This window comes from Anarhichas minor, unplaced genomic scaffold (genome assembly GCF_050575085.1).
Source record: "Anarhichas minor isolate MPS153535 unplaced genomic scaffold, ASM5057508v1 ptg000003l, whole genome shotgun sequence".
NCBI classification, from domain to species: Eukaryota; Metazoa; Chordata; class Actinopteri; order Perciformes; family Anarhichadidae; genus Anarhichas; species Anarhichas minor.
This window is the reverse complement of record NW_027466449.1, coordinates 12,144,271-12,151,151: the sequence shown is the minus strand read 5'-3', so window position 1 is coordinate 12,151,151 and position 6,881 is coordinate 12,144,271. Positions and strand designations below refer to the sequence as shown.

Genomic DNA, 6,881 nt, shown 5'->3' with positions numbered 1-6,881 from the left:
GACGGTCAAATCAAAAGTATTGCTTTTTTACACATACCTAAAAAAAAAAACAGTGATGACTTGGAAGTACAGCAGAGCCCAAACAAACTGAGGTTCAAGCCTCATAATGACAAAAGTATTTAAAGATAAAAGAACAGCATAGCAGTACAGATTGTGAAAAGGGATTCAAATGCATAACTTTTATATTTATGTCTTTAAATGTGAAACTAATTCCAAAGTAGCAGAGAAAATGGAAACTCGTATAATTTGAAGTGACTTTTAAAGTTGATTTTGTGTGCATGTTTAATGTGAGGTCACTTATCTCTCTTTCATTTTGAAAAGTGGTACAAAAAATTGCCTTAATAATGATCCTTCCAGCTGCAATTTTGGCAAATTGGAAATCTAAAAACTAATAAGATGAAATCTTCTGTTTAAATGGAAATATGTTTCCAGCTAATTAATCACCGTTTTCTGGTGATGCAACGTTTTAATAAGAATCAGTGGATTCTCCTTTTTACAAGAAAATGTGCAACCTTTCCTGCCCTCTAAGGGGTTTGATTCTTTACATGCTCACAGTTTACAGTTCTAACTACAAATAGTATTTCTGCTGTCAACTGATTAAAATGTCACATACAAACCTGAGTAACACATAAATCAGTTCTAACCATAAAGACAAGATCAAAAAGACAACGTGTAAACCATGGATATGCCCATAGAGTCTAGACTATAGGTGTAACTGGCAAAAGCCATAAACTTACATACACAACGCCGACGAGGGATCGTAATTATCTGTAAAATCATATTTCATATTCATGGACTACTTTATTGCCTTTGTACAAACCCTGTAAAGAAAGAAGTCAAGTATTACACGCATTAAAAAGAAACATGCTGTATTGAAGAAGACTTGAAACTAGCGATTAAGACCATAAACTCATGTTCACAATGTTTACTGAAGTAGGGTCAGTTTTCTGATAGACTTCCATACAATCTTACTTCTTTTTGCAACCAGAGGAGTCGCCCCCTGCTGGCCAGTAGAGAGAATGCAAGTTTGAAGACACTTCCGCATCGGCTTCACTCGTCAGAAGCTGAGGTTGCCGCCTGGTTCTAACCAGTGCTGAAAATATCTTTCTACCTTAAGAAGGTCTTTTGTTGTTTCTCGTCATGGCACAGTGGTACGTGTTCCTTAATCAGAGGCAGCCTTGGAGCTCTTCAGGAACGTGGGGATAGGAAACGTCCCCCGACCACAGCACGATTGCATGTTTCAAAATAATCACACACCCAAAGTACACCAGCCTCAGCTGGCCTCCGAAGGAATGTTTGTTTTGCTTCTCTGCCAGCAGACCGCTGTGGGTATCAGCGGCACACTTTCAGCATCCAAGTGTGTTGCAAATCCGGCATTACTGATTCGTCTCAAAAATAAATGTCAGTACTCATGAAGTTGATCCAAATCAAACCAACTTTTGACATGAAATAGTGGAACACATACAGAGATCAGTTTAACATTCACAAAATAGATTTCCACCGACATCCTATTGCCCAGGTGCATGAGGTGTACTCTTCATACTTCATGTCTATACAATGAATCACATCCAACGCTCATTGTAAAATAAGATATCTGTACACAGAAGAAAAATACAAGCACCTAACATTTTAAACCCAGGCATAATCTTACTTTACTGTATCTTCATTTATTAATTACTGCATTTAAGTTGTATCCCATATGTTTTTGTGTGTTTCTGTTTCTGACCTGAGACTAAGAGAATAAGACCCGTTCGGTTGGCTTATTAAGCATCGCTGCCGTCTCAGTGGTTTCTCATATGTACTCTGAACAGTCGGCCTTTCACTCATAGAATTTCAGCATGGGCCTCCTTGAATTCGTTGACAAAATGACAGATCAACCCAAAGAGCTCTTGAGAGTCTTGATCCGCCGGTTCACCGAATTTGACCTTGACAGGAGAAAAACAGGATTAGTCGCTTTGAAATGAACAACTTTCATCTGACAGCAATTACACATTCTGAGACCTTTTGATCTTTAGGAAAAAATGTTTTACAATTAGCACCTACAATCCCTTTCATAAGTTAACTGGTGCCTGGCTCATGCAGATTCCTAACAATGGTCTTTTGATATAATCACCTCATATACTGCCTCAGCATGCAATCCATTCCTTGAGTGCACTTAGACAACAAGGTAGACATGCACTGCTGAATTAATACTTACCCTTAGGTGGTTTAGGGTGGCTTGCAAAGAATGTGTTCGTAATTCTCAAGTCAAACTTTATGAGGAGGGGTCACAGTGGCTAAGTGTACTAATTGGCTCATTGCATGCTGTTGACTACGCAGGTTGAAGTTAAGGCTCAAGCTATTCTTTACTTCTTATTATGTTTAAAGTCGCGGTAAAGTGAAATCTGAGATTTGTCAAGTCACTTGGGACGATGCATAAAGGTTACATCCTTTTGGATTTTACCTTTTTATATAGAAATCAGTCCACAGGCAGTTATTGGCAACCAAGAAAGTCAGGAAGGGTCTAATTTTTTAAGTTGCATTGCAATTTGTTCCCCCATTGGCAATAAAAAACAACAATGAATTTCAAAAAAAAAGAAAAAAAAGTCAAAAGAGACACATAGAACCTCCAAAATAAAAGTACAAAAGAGGGCCTAAAAAAGCACCACACATTTCCATGAGCTTCTTCTATCTTTAATAAATGTGCATGTTTGCTATTCAAGGGCATCATCATGTATTCTTCCCATGACAAGTGACTAAATATGACACCTTTTCCCCAACCTGCTGCTCCCTTGAACAACACTGAAGCCCAGTCAGTCTCCATCATTTTCACCGAATGCTCCTGAAGGGGTTTATTGTATATGCAGGTGGTTTCACACACACACACACACGATATTAGAACAGTGTCCCCACACAGTGAAATAAGAGGAGGAGGGGAGTGACACAGGTGGAGCTGGGGACTAAGAATGAGGCTGTGTCCATCTTTAAATGCCACAGGTCTGATTTAGTCTAAATTTGGAAGAGTGATGTTTGATGGCGCGCTGCTCTGGTATTTAAAGACGACAGAATGGACTGAAAGGGATGTTTTAAAAATTTTAAAAGTACATTTCAAACGCAATTGTTCATGGTAAGAAAAGTCATCTGAAATATTCAGAATGTTAAATATGTCCACAGACTGGAATGATGGTACATTTTGGCACTGCTGCCTAATGATTAAAAACAACTCATGGCCTGAAGGGGACACTGCAGTTAAAGGTCAGATTGTTCCATTTCAAAAGGCCACAGCCACTAAACCACTGGACCATTTTCAATAATACATGGAGGAGTGATTTATGTTAAGAATAATAAGGAATATTACTGAAATATTGAGGATTTATCTAGTGAGGATCTTTCACGAAAGGAATAGTTTGACATTTTGGGAAATACTCTTACTTGGGAGAAGATGCCGTCCTAAGCAGATTGTCTAGTACACACCCTGCAATGTGTTTTCATATGGTTTCAATGTACAATATGAGTATGCATAAACCAACCCAGTTTGGGGGGTAATGTGTTGGTAGATTATCAAATGTAGTTGGTTTACCAAAATAAGCATTAAAAAATAAGTATCTGGGTTAGGGTATCTGCCACCCAGAGTAGTTTTGATTAGAGTGACATAGAGACACAGTATAAGGCTTTGGTACCAGCAATCACAGTAAAGCATACTCCGCTTTATGGTCTATTTTACTTTAAATTGGACCATAATCTACGAAATGAACATGATGTTGTATTGAAGAAGACTTGAAACTAGTGATTGAGAACATAAACTCATATTTACAATGTTTACTGAGGTAATAAATAGAGTGAGAAGTAGGGTCATAGCTTAGCATTGACTCTGTTCACTCACCTCCCCTCCCCTTTGCTTACTCGTGTGTGAGTTGTGGAAAAAGTTTGCAGTACACAGGGATCACATTGTGGGCTTAATATAACCCAATTTCCTACCAGTCTTAAAGCTCACAACTCATACTATAATATCTTAGTGCTCCAACACAGCGGGAAGGGTAATTGGACTCTCTATAATGATGGATTGTCCATAGAGATATGGGTAAGGAGAGAAGATAGGCATTACTTTTGTATTGATTGTTTTTGGTGGGTACTTATATATAAAAAAAAGACATAGCACCTGTTAAGATGTCAACAGTAGGCTTGAGCTCTATAAACCTAATCTAACCAAGTTGCTGAGCAAAAGAAATGTCCTCCGTTATAGACGATGTAATGAAAGAAAACACAGGGACCGGTACCTCCACTAAATCTCATATGTGTAACGGGAATATGAGAGATCTGATGTCAACACAAATGCTTAAAGGCAACTTCTCAGACAAACTCATTAAAGAATATTATCATTTTTGGTCTCAGAGAGTCCAGTCAAAACCAGAGAGCACTTCAATAATAGTGCAAATATGAATTAATTCATTGTAAGATGTTACAAATATATTTCAATGATATATCAATAATGTAAAAACGATTATTCCAAATATGAACTACTTCTCCACGTACGCAATAAACCAAAGAACATTGTGGTATGTGTCCTTGTGGGCTAATACTTTGCTAGACCATTCATAAATGTGACATCACACATTTTAGGGTCAGGATGAATAAATTATCCTAAAGGAGTAAATATAGTATTTTAAGGCCACAAATCAGTGATGTTTGCTGATAAATGATGTGCAGGCCACAGTTAACCACTGTGTCAGATGCATTATATCTCGGTGTAAGCCCTGAAGGACACCTATTGGAGAAAAACAGTAATCCTCAGAGACTCCTTCCTTGGGAAATGATGTACTCTCCCAGCGTGTGGTGGTGGGGAGATGCTGTAAGATGACAAATAACTGAAGAGGGCCATCTAGACACTACTGGAACAGGGAACTATCTGTCTGTGAGGCTGTACAAAAGAGATATTGAAATAATAACTCATGGATTACCAGCATGACAGAGTAGAGTTTCTTCATCTCCTCACATGTCTTCGTCAGTGCAGAGAGATCCGTGTTATATTTTTCAATTGAAGCCTAGGGTATAAAGAAAAGCACAATGAAGTCCTGGAGAGTTTTTTTCATTCGTTCAGTCTATCATTGCTTAAACTTTACTGCTACTGCGGTTATGGGTCAAACTCTGCATGGCCTACATACATACGTGTGTGTGTGTACAAGAAAATATATTTCCACAAGAAAGTGGTGGTGGAAGACGGAGGAGGACGGGCTCCTGCTGTTCTTCACCTCTGTATTGTATGTGATGAACTGGCAGTAACGTGATAACTTATCGTAGCATATTAGAAAATACACATCACTTAAGAAATTAATTTTATCTAGGCCTTTACAACATAGTAGAAATGTATTAACAATTTCTGTTTCCCTTTTGATCCAGCAAGTTACTTGCGTTAGCCAACGCAACAGTTAGCTTGTTGTAGCATCCCTAAAGGGTCTGTGTAGTAGTCTGTCGCTCATATCAAGATCCAGCACGTTAGGCTGCTGCACGCCACCGTAGTCTCGCCGTGGGTCCAGCCTGCACCGTTGACAGCGAGGCCCGAGGCTGCGCCTGCAGGGCTGACTCTCCATTCTCTCAGGCAGCCTATGTATGTATGTATGTATGTATGCCTCTGGCCTCGCTGTCAGCTGTCCGGGTTGGACCCACGGCGAGACGACAGATTGCTGCAAGAGCAGTAGTTTACTGACTGGCTTTTAGTGACACATTAGGCTACACACACACAAGGGTCATTCCCATATAATTAGATCCTTACTGTAGTAATATTAACAATAGTTTTCATGTCGCACTTTTCAAGCTTAATCATTATTAAGGGCTTTCTATAGATTCAAATTAGAAAGCCATGTAAAAGAGATAGAAATCACTAGTGGCAGGGATGCACAGTAACAGGCAGCAATGTGCCAACAGCGAAGAGAAGAAGACAAAGCAGATAGTAAACAATTAATTTGCACAAGAAGCGATGTAGTCAATACTGTTTGTTTTCAAGAAGACACAATGTATTTTTCTGTAATGAATGCATAAATAAATAATAAACACAGGATTTACTACTTCACCTTCAGGTCTTTGGAGAAGTTTGGGCGATGAACTCGAGCATTTGTCTTCTTGTACGTTTTTTTATACTGAATGACTTTCTGCAGTTCATTCTTCATGACTGAAGCAACACACACACACACACACACACACACACACACACACACACACACACACACACACACACACCTTGGTTACCATCCATCATATTCAACCACTGAAGCAAATGGCTGTTTTAAATCAGATGCTGTCTCCTGTGTGATCCTGTGAAGTGCCGTGTTTGTGCTCGTAGCAACTGTTTATAAGTCATCATCTAGACAATATGTTGGGCTGAGCTCATATATGTCCTTGACAATGAGATCATAGTGTTTCAACAAAGTATATTGAAACTCCAATTACAGAAAGTGTCTAGTAAATGTTGCCTTGGCACGTAAAACGTTAGGGTCAGTATTACAGTGATCTCAGCAGATTTGTCTTTGGACACAGTAGTAAAATGTGATCTACTCACCATCCACTTCTGCGGTCAGGCCTTTGATGGAAGCTATCCAACAAAGAGAGGGGAAAAAAAGCAGTGGCACAGACAGAAAATACACATTTCACTAACCACACCTCAATTGAAAAGTACCACACTGATTTTTCTTTTGTTCAGCGTTGATCAAATCTTGATTAGCAAATACCTCCTGGGACAGTTTCAAATTCTGCCAACTCCTGGGTAAAAGTGGCCAGGCTCGGCTCATGCAACATGATCTGTTCCACAAGGGCATGGAGCAAGGTGAACTTCTTGTCTTTTCCACGGAGCTGGCTGAGCTGGAGAGGGAGAAAACACAGAGTTGGGGGGGGAAAAAAGGTCGCGGCTT

General features: G+C 39.3%; 1 long non-coding RNA gene across 1 annotated transcript; it reads right to left on the bottom strand.

Annotated features, from left to right (window-relative positions):
- Positions 1-781: 781 nt before the first annotated feature.
- On the bottom strand, positions 782-5,002 carry LOC142956612 (uncharacterized). The gene is made up of 2 exons (XR_012956035.1): positions 4,938-5,002; positions 782-1,925 (listed from the first exon to the last, which is right to left on the bottom strand). It is a non-coding gene; the product is annotated as an uncharacterized LOC142956612 (long non-coding RNA).
- Positions 5,003-6,881: the final 1,879 nt, after the last annotated feature.